The sequence below is a fragment of the Microtus pennsylvanicus genome, chromosome 6 (genome assembly GCF_037038515.1).
Source record: "Microtus pennsylvanicus isolate mMicPen1 chromosome 6, mMicPen1.hap1, whole genome shotgun sequence".
Taxonomy (NCBI): Eukaryota; Metazoa; Chordata; class Mammalia; order Rodentia; family Cricetidae; genus Microtus; species Microtus pennsylvanicus.
The window spans coordinates 54,355,514-54,373,403 of NC_134584.1; the positions used below are offsets into that span (position 1 = coordinate 54,355,514).

The 17,890-nt window shown below is 40.8% G+C and overlaps 1 long non-coding RNA gene across 5 annotated transcripts in view; it reads left to right on the plus strand.

Annotated features, from left to right (window-relative positions):
* Nucleotides 1-1,949: 1,949 nt before the first annotated feature.
* The window catches only part of LOC142851995 (uncharacterized), a 45,459-nt gene continuing 29,518 nt past the window's right edge, over nt 1,950-17,890 (plus strand). For 4 of the 5 annotated variants that reach the window (XR_012910896.1, XR_012910897.1, XR_012910895.1 and 1 more), the window contains exons 1-2: nt 1,950-2,058; nt 15,288-15,431. This is a non-coding gene — a long non-coding RNA (uncharacterized LOC142851995). Of the gene's footprint in view, nt 2,059-15,046; nt 15,133-15,287; nt 15,432-17,890 lie in introns of those variants that run through there. The other variant, XR_012910899.1, reaches the window with a different exon arrangement.

Consider the following 17,890-nt stretch of genomic DNA (forward strand, 5'->3'; position numbering starts at 1 on the left):
ATTTGTGTGTTGTTATTTCTGGGCATAAGCTAGCCAGGCAGCCGGGGTGCTGGGGACGCAGCCCCATGCTCCTATTACTACAAATGGCGCCCAGACGTGTGCGTAACTGAGTTCTCAGAAAGCCTGAGAAAGCTTGGAAAAGAATAGAGTAAAGCATATTTCTTGTGGCAATTTCTTGGGTCTGCTCTGTTTGCTAGAGGCAAGCAAGTGCTCTCATCTAAGAGAGGCTCCCTGACTCAGCTTCAGCTGCAAAACCCTGCAGCTCTTAAGAGGTCCTGCCACAAAACACTTAAACAGTGTTGACAAAAAGCTGACTGTATGCTTTTCGGATTTCAGCCATAGCAGGATAAAAGCTGCGCCATTTAAAAATGCCGGCTTTCTAGGCTGTCCTGCCAGGGCAAACTCTGACTCTTTTACGCAGGCAGTTCGTGTGGTTTGCAAGCACAGGCTGCTGAAGCTCACTTGCTGGCAGGGACATTGAAACACTGTAGACTTGTGGCACTGAACGCGGCTCTGTCTGGTACCTTAGCCACAAGGTTGGAATGGCAGAAAGCTAAGGAATGGGCTACATTTAGCTGGCAAAGCCACGGCTTTAGTCCTACTGAGATTGCTTGGTAAATTAAAGACTCATGTGGTCAGAAAAACAGAGAGAGATACAGTAAAGAGAGTGTCAAAGACAAAGAAAAATTTTAAATGATTTACAGTGTTAAAAATATATGCAGACAAAAAGTTAAAATTCTTAAAGTAAAAAACAAAAAAAAATGGAAGAGAGTTGTTGTGTGTGGTATTACACACCTTTAATCCAAACACTTGGAAGGCAGATGGAGACTGACCTCTGTGACTTCAAGGTGTGGTAGCACACGCCTTTAATCCCAGTGCCTAGAAGGCAGAGACAAACAGATCTCTGTGAGTTCAAGGTGTAGTAGCCTACACGTTTAATCCCAAATGCCTGGGAGGCAGAGACAGGCAGATCTCTGAGAGTTCAAGGACAGCCTGGTATACAGAGTTATTCCAGGTCAAAGATACAGAGAACCTGTCTCAAAAAGCAAAAAGTTAAAAGTAAAAATAAACGAAATAGAGGTTAAAACAAAGCTGTACAAAGATGGAAAATAGACAGAGAATTTTGATACTGTATGCTATTATGCTCTCTTTGAATTGTTTGAATGCTGAGGAAGGAGCAACAGATGCCAAAAGATATTTGTTTATAAATGCTGCTGAACTAATCCAACATAGATATTTTGAAAATGCCTTGAATTTGAAATTTGGATCTAAGGACATGATGCTTTGGAAAGGAGTTTCTTATTTTGTTTTCACAGAGGATGAGACCCTGTTCATCTATTCCGATATGGTATGATGGACCACGCCCTCCTAAAGGGTTGCTGCGAATATCTTCAGGAAATTGCTTTGCTCAACTGCCAACAGAGATGAAACTAGCACACAGGTTATACCATGAAAGACCTAATTAACGACGCCCCCATTCAGCAGGAAGCAGTTTGTAGAGAAAAAAACTGTGCCCATGTTCCCAAATATGGTTTATAAACGTTCTTTAACATTTAAAGGGGATATGATATAGATATGAATAATTAGTATTAGTATAGATTTTGCTTTATTGATAGAGATTTAAGGTCAATTTTGTTATATGTATATGCATATTTCTGCTATTGATTAAGATATTGTGATTGTGTAGTTCATTAAAAAATGTAATGTATAATTAAGAAATATAGGTTAATGGATAATCATCAGTAATAGTCAAGCTTGTAGTCATGTTAGTTAGATTTTCTAGATATATAGAGATACATTTCAGTTAGATAGACATTCTTCATATCTTTCAAAGACTGCAGAATATGGCATTTAATGTTTTAATAATGTAGGGTTTTTTATGACCTCGAGACACTCTGCTCCTGGCAGCATCAATCTACTTCAAGAGGAAGATGGGCATCTAAGAGGATCCTTATGGAGTTTGATAGCCATTTGAGCAAGAAACTGCTCTTGCCTGGACTATTGCATAAACTGGAAACAGAGAACCCGCAGAGAGAGGACTACTGAACTTGCCTAAAGGTGAGATGATCTTTCAGGGTTCCTGATTCGTGAAAGAGTCTGTGAGACATTCTGCAGGACACAACAGATAGTGACTGAACTGACTTTGAAATGTCCTGCTTCATGGAAATGTCTGCTGGATACTATGGGCGTGAAGGCTGAAGATGAATGCCCCAAAGGTACAGAGAAACTTTGGGTGACTGTCCAGGCAGCGAGATGTCTCTGTCATTTCTAGAGTTTGAAAATTGCTTTTTTCTTGTTTGCTTAGGTAATATTGTATCTTTCTGGAGTCTTTGATGGAGTTAAGAATAGTTAGTTATAGTTATAGTTTTCCTTAGTTATGATAAAGATTATTGTAATTTTTACTTGATAACTGTTTTCTTATATGTAATTTTGCTATGTTAAAGTTAAAGCTTTCCTTTTTTTGTTTAAACAGAAAAAGGGGAAATGATAGAGGTCATTGTTTAAAAAAATAAAGAAATTGCTTGGCTGGCCCTCATAGGTTAAAACATAGGTGGGTGGAGTAAACAGAACAGAATGCTGGGAGGAAGAAGAAGTGAGCTCAGACTTGACAGCTGCTCTCTGGAGCAGAGACATCATGCTCCCCGCTCCCGGACATGTGATAGCTCTGCTCTCTGAGACACACATGATGAAGCTCCAACCCAGGATGGACGTAGGCTAGAATCTTCCCGGTAGGACCAGTGCTTACAGATTATTAGAGATGGGTTGATCAGGATATCAGAATTAGCCAGTAAGCGCTAGCGCTAAAGGGCCAAGCAGTGTTTAAATGAATACAATTTCTGTGTTGTTATTTCGGGGCATAAGCTACCCAGGGAGCCAGGGTGCTGGGGACGCAGCCTCACGCTTCTATTACTACAAGGGTTAAGGTTGTAGGATCAGAGGGATCAAAGACTTCATAGAAATCCCACAGACTCAATTAACCTTGGCTTTTGGGAGCTCATAGGGTCTGCACTGACAAAGACAACCATGAAGCCTGCATGGGACTGTCTTAGTTCCTCTGCATATCTGTGACATTGTGTAGCTTCTTCTTGTGGGACTCTTTACAGTGAGAGCAGGGGCTGTTTTTAGCTCTTTAGCTGACTTTTGAGACCCTATTCCTCATTCTGGGTTGTTTTCCTCAGCCTTAGTAAAAGAAGAGATGCTTACTCTTACTGCAATTCTTTGCCATGATTTTTTTTGATATCCACTGAAGGCCTACCCTTTTCTGAACAGAAACAGAGGAGTAGTGAACTGAGGGGGGTGTAGAGTGGAGGTGGGGAAAGGGAATGGGACAAGAGGAGGGAGAGGAAACTGCAGTTATGATGTAAAATAAATAAATAAAAAACAAAAAACAACAAAAATAAAAATTTTTAAAAAGTCAGTGAAACAAAGAGTCGCTACTTTGAAAAGATTGACAAGATTATGACGGTTGCTTTTAATCACCAACCCGAACAATCTCATATAACTGGGAAGAGAGCCTTAGTGAAGAGTCCTTTGGATTGTGTTGGCTTGTGGGTGTGTCTGGAGGGGATTATTTTGACGCTGTTAAGCACTGTGGGAAGACTCAGTTTAAAGGTGTGCAGGGCCATTCCTGGATGTTGGTCCTGTTTACATAAAGGAAGAGGGAGTGCCAGCACTAGGAAGCATGTGTGCGCTCATTTCTCTCTACCTTCACTGTGTCTCGAGGCTTCAACTTCTTGTTGCTTTAACTTCCCTGCAGCGGTGGATTGAAACCTTGAATTGTAAGTTAAAATAAATCATTTCTCCCCAAGTTGCTTCAGTCAGGTGTTTTATCAAAGCAATCTGAAATGAAGAGAGACAAACAACATGTTTTTTTTTTTCCTGGTGAAATTCTTTTTTAAAAATATTTTTATTTTATTTTTTATTTTTCGATTCCAAAAATTTTCACCTACTCCCCTCCTCCCATTCTCCTCCCGCTCCTCCACTTAGCCTCCTCTCTTCCCCTTCTCCTTAAGAGAGGGTAGGGAACCCTGCCCTGTGGGAAGTCCAAGCCCCCCTTCCCTGTCCAGTCCTTGGAAGCTTTGTATCTAAAGAGACAAATAGACTAGGGTACCAAAAAGCCATTCCATGCAGTAGAAATAAGTCCCAGTGCCTTTATCAATGGTTTCTTAGTCAGGCCCCATTGTCAGCCACATTCCGAGAGTCTGGTTTGATCGTATGCTCATTCAGTCCGGGTCCAGCTGGATTTGGTGAGCTCCCATTAGAACAGGCACAGCGTCTCAGTGGGTGGACCAACATTTTGCAGTCCAGACTTCCTTGCTCATCTTCTCCCTCCTTCTGCTCTTCAACTGGACCTTGGGGGCTCAGTCCCTTGCTCTGATGAGGGACTTTGTCTCTTTCTCCATTCGTCACCAGACGAAGACTCTATGGTGATATTTGAGGTAACCATCGGTGTGATAGTGGGGCAAGGCCAGTTCTGGCACCCTCTACTCTGCTGCCCAAGACCTAGCTGGGGACATCCCCTTGGACACCTGGGATGCCCTCTAGAGCCAAGTCTCTTTGCCAACCCTAAAATGGCTTCTGTAATGTAGATATTTTCTTTCCTGCTCCTATATCTGTCCTTCCTCCATTTCCACCCTCCCATTCCCCCAAGGATTTTCCAGTCTTTCCCTTTTCCCTTCTCTCTCCCAGTCTCCCCTCCCTCGACCCCACCCCCACCCCATGCTCTCAAGTTTTGCCTGGCAATCTTGTTTCCTTCCAATTTCCAGGAGGATCTTTGGGTTTTTCTTTTTTCCTTGGGTTGACCTTGTTATTTATTTTTTCTAGGCTTGTCAAATATAGGCTTAATGTCCTTTGTTTATGGCAGAGTCCACTAATGAGTGAGTACATTCCATATTCATCTTTAAGGGTCTGGGTTATCTCACTCAGAATAGTGTTTTCTATTTAGTTCTATCAAAGGCATTCTATAAATTCAGTGTAATCCCTATCAAACTCCCATCAAAATTCTTCACAGACCTTGAGGGAACAATAATGAACTTTATATGGACAAAGAATATACCAGGATAGCGAAAACAATCCTATACAATAAAGGAACTTCTGGAAGCATTACCATCCCTGATTTCAAACTCTATTACAGAGCTACAGTAATGAAAACAGCTTAGTATTGGCATAAAAACAGAGACGTTGACCAAAGGAATCGAATGGAAGACGCGGATATTAACCCACAAACTTATGAACACCTGATTTTTGACAATGGAGCTAAAAGTATACAATGGAAGAAAGAAAGCATCTTCAACAAATGGTGCTGGCAGACCTGGATGTCAACCTGTAGAAGAATGCAAATAGATCCATATCTATTACCATGCACAAAACTCAAGTCCATATGGATTAAAGACCTCAATATAAATCTGACCACACTGAACCTGATAGAAGAGAAAGTGGGAAGTAGACTGCAACATATGAGCACAGGAGACCACCAACTACGTATAACCCCAGCAGCACAGACATCAAGAGCAACAGTGAATAAATGGGACCTCCTGAAACTAAGAAGCTTCTGTAAAGCAAAGGACACTGTCACTAAGGCAAAAAGGCATCCTTCTGAATGGGAGAAGATCTTCACCAACCCCACATCAGACTTTTGTCTGATATAAATATATAAAGAACTCAAGAAACTTGACATGAAAATTCTAATTAACCCAATTAAAAAATGGAGATGGAGAATTCTCAGCAGACGAAGTTCGAATGGCCAAAAGACACTTAAGGTCACGTTCAACCTCCTTAGTGATCAGGAAATGCAAATCAAAACAATTTTGAGATACCATCTTACACCTGTCAGAATGGCTAAAATCAAAAACACCAATGATAGCCTATGCTGGAGAGGATGTGGAGCAACAAGAACACTCATCCATTGCTGGTGGGAATGCAAACTTGTGCAACCACTTTGGAAATCAGTGTGGCTGGCGGTTTCTCAGGAAAATAGGAATCAATCTACCTCAGGATCCAGCAATACCACTCTTGGGAATAGACCCAAGTCATGCCCAATCATACTACAAAAACATTTGTTCAACTACGTTCATAGCAGCATTATTTGTAATTGCCAGATCCTGGAAACAACCTAGATGCCCCTCAATGGAAGAATGGATAAAGAACATGTGGGATATATACACATTAGAGTACTAGGCAGTGGTAAAAAATAATGACATTTTGAATTTTACATGCAAATGGATGGAAATAGAAAACAACATGTTTTTCTTGTTTCTCGTCATAATTATGATTTAGAAAATTATTTCTGCTGTGAATTGCATCAGGGTAAAGGTTGACTCTATCGTCTTCATTCCTGTGTCTTCAAGGGAGCCAAGCACAGATATATATATGCATAAAAGCAGCTTAGCATTTGTTGAAGGGATGAAAAGTAAATATAGATGATTCTTTTTTTCTATTACAATTCTTAAGATTTATTCCCTTAGTGTGTGGGAGGATATGCCAAGAGTGTGTGTGGTTAGAGGCTAGCTTTTGAGAGTCAGTTCTCTGCTTCTACCATGTGGGTCTGGGGACCGAACTCACATTGTCAGGCTTGGCAGCGAGTGTACTTGCATGCTGAGACACCTAGCGATCCCCTAGAGCTTATTTTTATTTAACAGCATGTGGCTGCAGCTCCTTGAAATTCCTGCTTATTCATCTAAGGAAAAAGAAACATGCATATTCTGGAAAGATAAATAAGAAAGCCTTATAAATGATTGTGTAGATCCAATAAGACTATATATGGAAAAAATGGAGATAGAAAAAATTTGTACTCAGATATTGACTGTTTATGTAAACAGTGTGTCAACTAAAGTTCTTTGAGAGCAGTTTTCAATATTGTGTTACATTTGGAGATTTACTGGAGCAAATGTCTGCAAAAGTTAGAGAAGAGAGGGAGAGAGTGGGAGTGGGTGTGTGAGGTGTCTGAGACCATGTTACAGGTCTGACACATGTGAACTGGGAGAGGAAGGAGGGGCTGCCAGAAAGGGTCCAGGTGACAGTGCAATTGGACAAATGATCAACAGAGTCCTGAGGAGTTTTTATCCTATAAGAAGAGGCCATAGCTATGAACTTCTGGGATAAGCATGGAATTGGTAATGTGTGGATTCAGATGGGTGCAGAGGGGCTGTCGGTTCCTTCTCCTCCGTATAACTGGGAATCCAGTGTAGTTTCCTGATGGGACACCCGGAAATTTAGAGACGCATCATTGTCACCAGTGTATTGCATGTATCAGGACATGCTACAGAAGGCCAGGGATGGGGTCTGCATGCTCCAGTTTCCAGCTCATGATGTGTGGGCCGTAATTTCCCACAACACAGGGTCTGCTTATTTGAACAACCAGTGTCTTCAGCTTCCCTCCTTAACTCTTCTGTGCCATTAACTAAGTGCATACTCATTAAACATGGATCTGTGGCTCCTAAAACTTTTACTATGGAACTGACAAGTTAATCCTTGATTATTCCAGTATCGGCTTAGAGAATAGCAAAATCAAACAAGGCCTTGAAATAAGGCTTTATCAAATTAAACAGTTCACCAGTGTCCCAGTTGTCTGAGAGGGCCAAATTCAGAATACTGTAAAAAGTAACAGTTCAAAGGAAGTGAGTCACACACTCAGTTCACTGTTCTTCTCTCTCCAATTCCATTAGCTTCTAAGATGGCAGTAAACTGCCTGTCAGGGATGATGTGGGAATGATTTCTTTTTAATCTGTTGCTTTTATTGTTTAATTAATAAAGAAACTGCCTAGGCCCATTTGATAGACCAACCTTTAGGTGGGTGGAGTAAACAGAACAGAATGCTGGGAGAAAGAAGCTGAGTCAGGGACTCGCCATGATTCTCCCACTCCAGACAGATGCAGGTTAAGATCTTCCCTGGTAAGCCACCTTGTGGGCTACACAGATTATTAGAAATGGGTTAGATCAATACATAAGAGCTAGCCAATAAGAAGCTGGAACTAATGGGCCAGGCAGTGTTTAAATGAATAGTTTCCATGTAATTATTTCTGGAGTAAAGCTAGCCAGGTGGCGGTACGCAGCAGCCCGCAGCTGTTCTTTCAAAACGGGGAGCTGTGAATACCAGGGGATACATTAGTACTCAGAGGGGCCGGCCCACGAGCGCTGTCTTCTCCTTTGGAGCTCCATCTGTCTTGAGTATTCAGCTCCATTTACTCTAGAGGAGTTTTGTTAATGCTTCTGCTACTATCTGTTGTCAAGTCATCTTTGGAGGAACAGGTAAAGTACAGTCACTGTGTTGATGGCAGATGGGTCAATTTGTTCTTTTTTATCAGAGAATCAGCCTTCACGTGGTTTGATTTGATGGCCCGCTCTGTAGTCTCCTTTGGGGATATGAAATTATGAACCAATCGCAGAGAATACTAACTAATCATATGGAAGTCTAATATTACAATAAACTCCAGGGGAAAAACCTTTCTGATGTGCTCCCTCCTTCAATATACCATGTTTATTCTCCAGGGTAGCCAGATTTTGAGGGGTTGAATAATTCCATGGTAACTTTGCTGTGTGCTTTTTTTCTCACCCTCTTTTGACTCTTCACCTTAGACCATTTGTTCCTGAAGTAGAGCATAGTTTGAGTACCGCTGAGTGTCACTGTCAAAGGAATAAAGGGGCTTCTAATAAGACAGGGTCAGAATTTCCTCCTGACTTTTTTTTTTTGGTCTTAGCGAAAACCATGGTGATGGGGGGGGGGGGGGATGAGTCTTGTGTGGCAGAATATGCTGACTTTGGCCTTGGAAGATGAGGAAAAAGCATCAGTAGTTCAAGGCCATTCTTTTACTACAGAGCACATTTGAAGACAATCTGTGTTACATGAGACCTTGTCTGCTATAGCCGCACACCCCAAATAATCAGAGAACTAGAATTTTTTACATGTGAGGCTTATGAAAGACATCCAGTTATTTCTAAATGAGCTATTTTATCTCCATCAGTGGCAAGCGTACTCTGTCTAAATGTCTTATAGCCTTCTTTCAAGCAAATAAATAGTAAGCTTAACTTTCCACATTCCTTCAGATTTCCCTGCAGCTTCGGAGAATACAGTTGATGGAGAAGGCACTCTTGCTCCTGTACCATACTGTAGTTTCTGTCATTACACTACCTAGTCTCATTTGCATTGGAGAGAGGTTCTATCATACTAAGATTGCCAAAGGATGTTTATTGTGACAGACAGGAAGAACAATGGAGAAGCTGACCCAGCGGAGGGTCACTTGTCAGCACAGAGGACATGATCCCTGTACAAAGAGCATATGCTCTGGGGGCAGAGCTGTATACTATAGCTACATGGGAGCACTGCCAATTGGAGCTGTTCATGATGATCAAAGGCGATGACTTGGGTGTTATTGACTGTACTCCAGAAAATACATGACCAAGACTGATCTCTACTTGTGACAGTCATAAGAGGCTAGAGAAGAAGGCGATCACCTCCAGACATTGTGGTCTCAGCACCTGAAAGTAACTGGTGCAGACTGGACAGCATATAGAATAGTCTCATAAACCCTCAATTCAGATGGAGGGCTTTTTCTAGGGAGGCACAGACTAAGGTGTCCCTTTAGTGTTTGGTAAAGATCATTCTTACTGTTGAACATTGAAAGAAAGGGGTAACTCCGTAGGGGAATCCACTCTACAGTGTGCCTCTCCACATCTTCCTTGGAGGAGGCACGATTTTTATTGCCTGTTTTCGTAAATTTCCCAAAAGTGAGGAAGCTCAGTAGGGAAGGTTCTAAGGAGGTGTGGTCATTTGAATGCAATTGGTCCCCATAAACTCATAGGTGTGGCACTATTAGAAGGCGTGGCCTTGTTGGAGGAAGAGGTTGGATGACATGTGCCTGTAATTCAGACCTTGAGGCTGGAGGGCACACCTTTAATCTGGCTACACTTTCCATTGGAAGTGTGTCTCTGTGGGTGTGGGCTTTGAAGTCTTTTTCTCAAGCTTCACTTGGTGTGACAGTCAATGGACTTGCTGTTGCCTCTGAGTCCAAATGCACCACTCTCAGCTCCAGCACTATGTCTGTGTGCATGCTGCCATGCTCGCCTTCATGACCATGATGGACTGAACCTCTGAACCTGTATGCGAGCCACCCTCAAATAAATGTGTTCTTTCTAAGAGTTGCTGTGGTCACGGTGTCTTTTAACAGCAATAGTAAACCCTAACTAAGACAGTAGGTTATGACCCACAGACTCCCTAAGCTCAGCTAAGGAATGATGGGTGTATGGTCAAAACCAACAGTGTCTACTACACCTGAGCACTGATGGTTGCAGAAGACTTAATGGGATGGGAACTTTAAGATATATTTTACTTCAAGCACTATATTGAAGAGGTATGGTGAGAGTGGACAGCCTTGTCGTGTTCCTGAGTTTAGTGGGATGGCTTTGAGTTTCTCTCCATTTAATTTGATGTTAGCTGTCGGCTTGCTGTATATAGCTTTTATTATATTTAGGTATGACCCTTGTATCCCTAATCTCTCCAATACTTTTATCATAAAGGGATGTTGAATTTTGTCAAATGCTTTTTCAGCATCTAATGAAATGATCATATGGTTTTTTTCTTTCAGTTTATTTATATGGTGGATTACATTGATAGATTTTCGTATGTTGAACCAGCCCTGCATCTCAGGGATGAAGCCTACTTGATCATAATGGATAATTTTTCTAATATGTTCTTGGATTCGGTTTGCCAGTATTTTGTTGAGGATTTTTGCGTCGATGTTCATGAGTGAGATTGGCCTGTAATTCTCTTTCCTGGTTGAGTCTTTGTGTGGTTTTGGTATCAGAGTAACTGTAGCTCCTTAAAAGGAATTTGGTAATGACTCTTCTGTTTCTATATTGTGAAATACATTAAGGAGTACAGGTATTAGGTCTTCTTGGAAGTCCTGGTAGAATTCCGCATGGAAGCCATCTGGTCCTGGGATTTTTTTGGTAGGGCGGTTTTTGATAACAGCTTCTAATTCTTCGCGACTAACAGGTCTATTTAGATTGTTCACCTGGTCCTGGTTTAACTTTGGTATATGGTATTTATCTAAAAAATATCCATTTCTTTTACATTTTCCAGTTTTGTGGCATATAAGCTTTTGTAGTAAGATCTAATGATTCTCTGAATTTCCTCTGTGTCTGTGGTTATGTCCCCCTTTTCATTTCTTATCTTATTAATTTGCATATTCTCTCTGCCGTTTGATTAGTTTGGATAGGGGTTTATCAATCTTGTTGATTTTCTCCAGGAACCAGCTTTTTGTTTCATTGATTCTTTGGATTGTTTTCTGTGTTTCTATTTTGTTGATTTCAGCTCTCAGTTTGATTATTTCCAGTCTTCTACTCCTCCTTGGTGAGTCTGCTTCTTTTTTTTTCTAGAGCTTTCAGGTGGGCTGTTAAGTCTCCAATATGTGCTTTCTCTGTTTTCTTTAAGTGGGCACTTAGTGCTATGAACTTTCCTCTTAGCACTGGTTTCATAGTGTCCCATAAGTTTGAGTATGTTGTTTCTTTATTTTCATTGAATTCAAGGAAGACTTTAATTTCTTTCTTTATTTCTTCCTTAGTCCAGGTATGGTTCAGTAGTTGACTGTTCAGTTTCCATGAGTTTGTAGGCTTTCTGGGGGTAGCCTTGTTGTTGAATTCTAACTTTAATCCATGGTGATCTGATAAGACACAGGTGGTTACGAATATTTTTTTGTAACTGTGTAAGTTTGCTTTGTTACTGAGTATGTGGTCAATTTTTCGAGAAGGTTCCATGAGCTGCAGAAAAGAAGGTATATTCCTTACTATTTGGGTGGAATATTCTATAGGTGTCTGTTAAGTCCAATTGATTCATTACCTCCATTATTTCTCTAATTTCTCTCTTAGGTTTCTGTCTGATTGACCTATCCATTGGTGAGAGAGGAGTGTTGAAGTCTCCTACTATTAGTGTGTGCGGTTTGATGGCTGCCTTGAGTTTTAGTAATGTTTCTTTTACGTACGTGGGTGCTTTTATATTAGGGGCATAGATATTCAGGATTGAGACTTCATCCTGATGAATTGTTCCTGTTATGAGTATAAAATGTCCCTCTCCATCTCTTCTGATTGATTTCCAAGTTTGAAGTCAACTTTGTTAGAAATTAGTATGGCCACACCTGCTTGTTTCTTAGGTCCATTTGCTTGATAAGCCGTTTCCCAGCCCTTTACTCTGAGTAGGTGCCTGTCTTTGTGGTTGAGGTGTGTTTCTTGTAAACAGCAGAATGTTGGATCCTGTTTTCGTAAACAATCTCTTAGCCGGTGCCTTTTTATAGGTGAGTTGAGCCCATTGACATTAAGTGATATTAATGACCAGTGGTTGTTAACTCCGGTCACTTTTTTAGTAGTAGAGTTTGTGTGTTTCCCTTCTTTGAGTTGCGCTGGTGCAGGGTCTCTAGATGTCTGAGTTATTGTGGTCATTGTTGGACTCCTTGGTTAGTGATTTTCCTTCTATTACTTTCTGTAAGGCTGGATTTGTGGCTAGGTATTGTTTAAATTTGTTTTTTTCCTGGAAAATTTTGTTTTCTCCATTGATAGTGAACGAAAGCTTGGCTGGATATAGTAGTCTGGGCTTGCATCCATGGTCTCTTAGTTTTTGTAGTACATCTATCCAGGACCTTCTGGCTTTCATGGTTTCCATAGAGAAGTCAGGTTTAAGTCTGATAGGTTTACCTTTATAAGTAACTTGGCCTTTTTCTTTTGTGGCTCTCAATATTCTTTCTTTATTCTGTATGCTTTGTGTTTTGATTATTATATGGCGAGGGGATGTTTTTTTTTTTTTGATCCAGCCTATTTGGTGTTCTGTATGCTTCTTGAACCTTCATAGGTATATCTTTCTTTAGGTTGGGAAAGTTTTCTTCTATAATTTTATTAAATATATTTTCTGGACCGTTGAGCTGCACTTCTTCCTCTTCTTCTACTCCAATTATTCTTAGCTTTGGTCTTTTTATTGTGTCCCATATTTCCTGAATGTTTTGTGATGAGAGTTTGTTGGACTTGCTGTTTTCTTTGATCAGTGCGTTTATTTTCTCTGTTATCTTTAGCATCTGAGATTCCTTCTTCTACCTCTTGTATTCTGCTGGTTATGCTTGTTTCTGTAGTCTCTATTCATTTACCTAGATTTTCCATGTCCAGCCGGCCCTCTGTTTGTGTTTTCTTCTTTGCCTCCACTTCAGTTTTCAAGTCTTGAACTGTTTCCATTATCTGCTTGATTGTTTTTCCTTGCTTTCCTAGGGTATCATTCACTGATTTATTCAATTCTTCAAACTTTCTGTTATACTTCTCATCCATTTCTATAAGGGCGTTTTTTACATGCTGTTTAAGGGTGTCAATCACTGTCATGAAGTCAGTTTTTTCTACTTCTTCTTGATTAAGGTGTTCATGTCCTCCTGTTGTGAGGTCGCTGGCTTCTGGTGGTTTCGTGTTGTTTTTCAGATTGTTGGGTGAATTCTTGCATTGGCGTCTCCCCATCTCTTCCTCCCAATATTCTCCTATGGATCTTCTTTTACAGGATCAGGTCTTCTTGCCGACTGATGTACCTTCCCAGTGATGTCACTCCCCAGTGATGTTTCTCCTGGAGACCAGTTCGGATCTCCTTGCTGCTTGGTTAGCTCGCAAACAAAGGGCCCACCCTGCTTGCTGTAGGCAGGCTATGGAGACAAACGAGCTACCGCCTTCCCCATTACACTCACCTTCGGGTTCAGTCCCAGCGCCCAAGCAGGCTGAGCAGGGAGGCGCTCTGCCACCCAAGAAGGGAGGGATGGAGGGAGACAGGGAGTGGGGTGATCTGGATGTAGGATGGATGGGATAGGAAGAGAGAGAAGGTACCGGGCAGTATAGCCCCTGTAGGATGACCAGGAAGTGTAGGCGGGCTGTTCCCCGGTGCCGCAGCACTCACTCACCACAATGATGTTTCACTAGGTGCCCGGATCGAAACTTCGTGCTGCTTGGTTGGCTAGCAAACAAAGGGCCTACACTGCTTGCTGCAGGCAGGCTATGGGGACAAAGGAGCTACCGAGCTCCCCTTTACCCTCCACTTTGGGTTAGGACCCAGCGCCCAAGCAGGCAGAGCAGGGAGGCGCTCTGCCACCAACAAAGGGAAGGGGGGAGGGAGACAGTGGGTGGAGGGACCTGTATGTAGGATGGATGGGATAGGAAGAGAGAGAAGGTACCGGGCAGTATAGCCCCTGTAGGATGACCAGGAAGTGTAGGCGGGCTGTTCCCGGGTGCTGCAGCACTCACTCACCACTATGATGTTTCACTAGGTGCCCGGATTGAAACTTCGTGCTGTTTGGTTTGCTCGCAAACAAAGGGCCCACCCTGCTTGCTGCAGGCAGGCTATGGGGACAAAGGAGCTACCGAGCTCCCCTTTACCCTCCACTTTGGGTTAGGACCCAGCGCCCAAGCAGGCAGAGCAGGGAGGCGCTCTGCCACCAAGGAAGGGAGGGGGGGGGAGAGACAGGGGGTGGGGGGATCTGGATGTAAGCTGGATGGGATAGGAAGAGAGAGGAGGTACCGGGCAGTATAGCCCCGTAGGTTGACCAGGAAGTGTGTCAGTTCTATTTCTTACTCATGATAGATTTTTCTACTTTGACCTTTTCTTTAATTTTGTTTATGTTGTTATCCAAATGTATCTCTTATTTTGTACTTGCTTCTGGGTTCTGTGTCATGCTGGGAAAGGCATTTTAAAATCTATGTATAAAACTATTCAATCTAATTCTTAATAGTAACCTTTTATTTATACTTGCTATTAAATTATGAAATTGCAGGCTGTATAACCAGCCAGTTAACCTGTTTTAAAATGTAGTACTCAACAGCTGTTAGCAGATGCAGAGCTGTGTAGGCACCAGCTCAGCCTTGTCTGAGAGCATTTCCATCACCTCTCAGACATTTTGTGTCATTTACAGTTATTATATTATTATGACTTTTGATCTATACAAAATTCAATTAGAAGAATTGGATAAAATATAGAAAATAGAGTAAAAAATAAATATGTTAAATTAGGAATCTGTTTTTTTTTCCACATATGCTTTTCCAGTGCCTTGATACTTCCAATTCTTACCATAAGCAAAATCCCTGTAATTATAACCAGTGGACAGTCAAGTTTTGGTGACAATATTCAAGGTAGAATATTCTGTTCTCTATTCTGTATTCTATTTTGTTCTGTTGACTGATTTCCATTCATGTGTGATAATAATAATTTTATGATCACCAAACCATTTTGATGATCCAATCCCAGCGATGCTAACCTTTGGTTATTATGCCCCCTCGCTTTTCAGGTTTCTTCAGATAACTTGTGCTGTGCTGTGAATATAAAATTTCTCCTACCCAAGAGGTTCATCTGTTGAGTTATCGGCCCTCAGCTAGTGATGCCATCTTGGAAGATTCTGGAAACCTTAGACATTGGGACATAACTGGAAGAGGTAGGTCCTCTGGATATTATCCTTGGTCCTCAGATTCTTGCTTTCTCTTTGCCTCCTGTCTGTCTTGATGTGGAATCCTTCTACATAAGCTCTTGCACCCATGATACTCTACTTCGCCACAGAGCCACACAATCCAAAATAAGACCTTCTCCCCTTAGCTATTTCTGCCAGACATTTAATCTTAACTAGAAAGAAATACTTTATTAATACAACTTATATCTATTTTAGGTCATGTAGTTAAGTTTTCCTATTCCTCACAAAATAAAAGTTTTCAAACATTTTATATTGCACTGAATTGGTAAATTCAATAGAGAAAATATACCTCTTTTTAAATGTAGTTTCCTACCTAATACCAAATATGTTTTACAAATAAAATAATCTTCTGTTACCTCACACATAAATTTTAAGTTGCATTCTTTCATGACCTGAATAGGTTTTGTGAAATTTACTTCAAGCATTTTGCTTGTTTTATTATTGAAATTCTATTTATTTGTAAAGTATTTGTAATTGTTAAAAATAAGTATGGTAATTTTGTCTATCCACATACCAACTCTGTAACTGTTATTAATATGCACTTTTTCCAGATGATATTTTCAGGTTTTCAAAATATATAATAGCAAATCTTTAAGTAACAGTATTAATATCTTCACTGGCCATCTTTATTTTTCTTGACTCTTTGGGGAGATTTCTCACTTTTTACCATGGACTATGAAGCTAGGTCTTGGTGATTATAGTAATATGTGCTCCACTAAGGGTTTGTTGCACTATGAAGCTGGATCTTAGCGATTATAGTAATATGTGCTTCACTGAGGGTTTGTTGCAACACCCCACTTTTCACTCCTTGTCTTTAATTAAGAATGATGATTTCAGTTTTAACAAATACCTCTTTTCTTCTATATTTTCAGGACTATGATTCTGTTCAGACCTTCAGGATTTATTAATTGGTATTTGGGAGAGAGTGCAGTTTCCTTCATTTGGTCCTCTGATTCACACTTGTCTCCTTGTCTTTCATCTTTTCGAGTCTGAGTTTTCCCCAGGCTGCACACAGATCTCTGACGTGGGCTTCTGCCAAGTTGCTCATGTGCCTCTCTCTTTAGCCCATAGCTGGCTTCTTAATGCTGTTGTTTCCACTCCTGACTTTTTTCTTTAGTTTTGCAAAGTCATCAAAAATGTAATCTTATTGCTGTTTATCAGCTTTCAAAGTTTTTCTTCAATTTCCACCTGTTGAGAATTCAAAGTCAGGGACAATTAGTCGGGAAATCTGTCCCCCTTTTGGCATCTTCCTCCTGGACTTTATTGTGTATCTACTTTTTTTTTCACACTTTGTTCAGTTCCTTCTTTTTTGTTCTCTGCCCCTGTTAATTTATTGATTTACGAATTGATTCATTGTTAATGTTCCTATTGGATCCTTTTCAGTCTTTTGAGAGTTAGGTTTTTAAGTTGCAGCTATTGTATGGTTATCCCTATGTAGAACAAAGTCCTTGTATTTGGTGCTCTGTTTTAGGAACACAGCAGACATACTGTACACTGAGCATACACCTCTTCCCTTCATCCCCTCCTTTCTCGTGCTCCTCCCCTCCCAGAGTCCCTTTCTTCCCTACAGTCTCACTTTTACTTTCTTGTCATATATACATGCATGATTTTATGTATCTATATAAAACTTAGGAACCTCAGTGAATTTCTTTTGAACTATTTTCCACTTACATTAGAGAATGTAGTATTTTTTCAATTTTCATTTTTTCCCTTCTTCAATAACAAATTCTCTGAATTTAAGGAGGGTGAATGGTTAATTCCCTTCCTTTAGCAGGAAGTCCAAACTGCACAAATGCACTTAGCTGATCATGACCCTGTAAGTAATATTGTTTATGATGTATGCTGTTTAACTTTATGTCATTTTGACACAGGCTGGAGTTATGTGAGAGAAGGGAACATTGATTGAGTAAATGCCTTCATAAGAGTGGACTGTAGACAAATCTGTAGAGCATTTTCTTAAATTTTGATTTATCTTGGAGGGCCCAGCTCATTGTGGGTGGGACAGCATCTGGGCTGATATCTTAGGTTCCATAAAAAGCAGGCTGATCAAGCCATGGGGAGCAAGTCAATAAGCAGCAGTCCTCCATGACCTCTGATTCAGTTTCTGCCTGCTTCCAGGTTCCTGTTCTGACTTCCCTCAGTGATGCACTGTTCCCCGGAAGTGTAAACTGAAATGAACCCTTTTCCCTCCAAGTTCTCTTGGTCATGGTGTTTCGCTACAGCAACCGTAACCTAACTAGGTTATGAGGGAATACTTACTATTTAGGCATGCCCTTACTGATCTTTTTAAAGGAGGAAAACATGCTCATTGTATTAGGAACATTTTCTATTTGTTGAAATTTATATAATATAAAAAGACAAGAAGAAAGTCACTAAAGTCATCATAGCTCCCCACTGCAAAGATAGAAGGGAGATGATGCCATTTC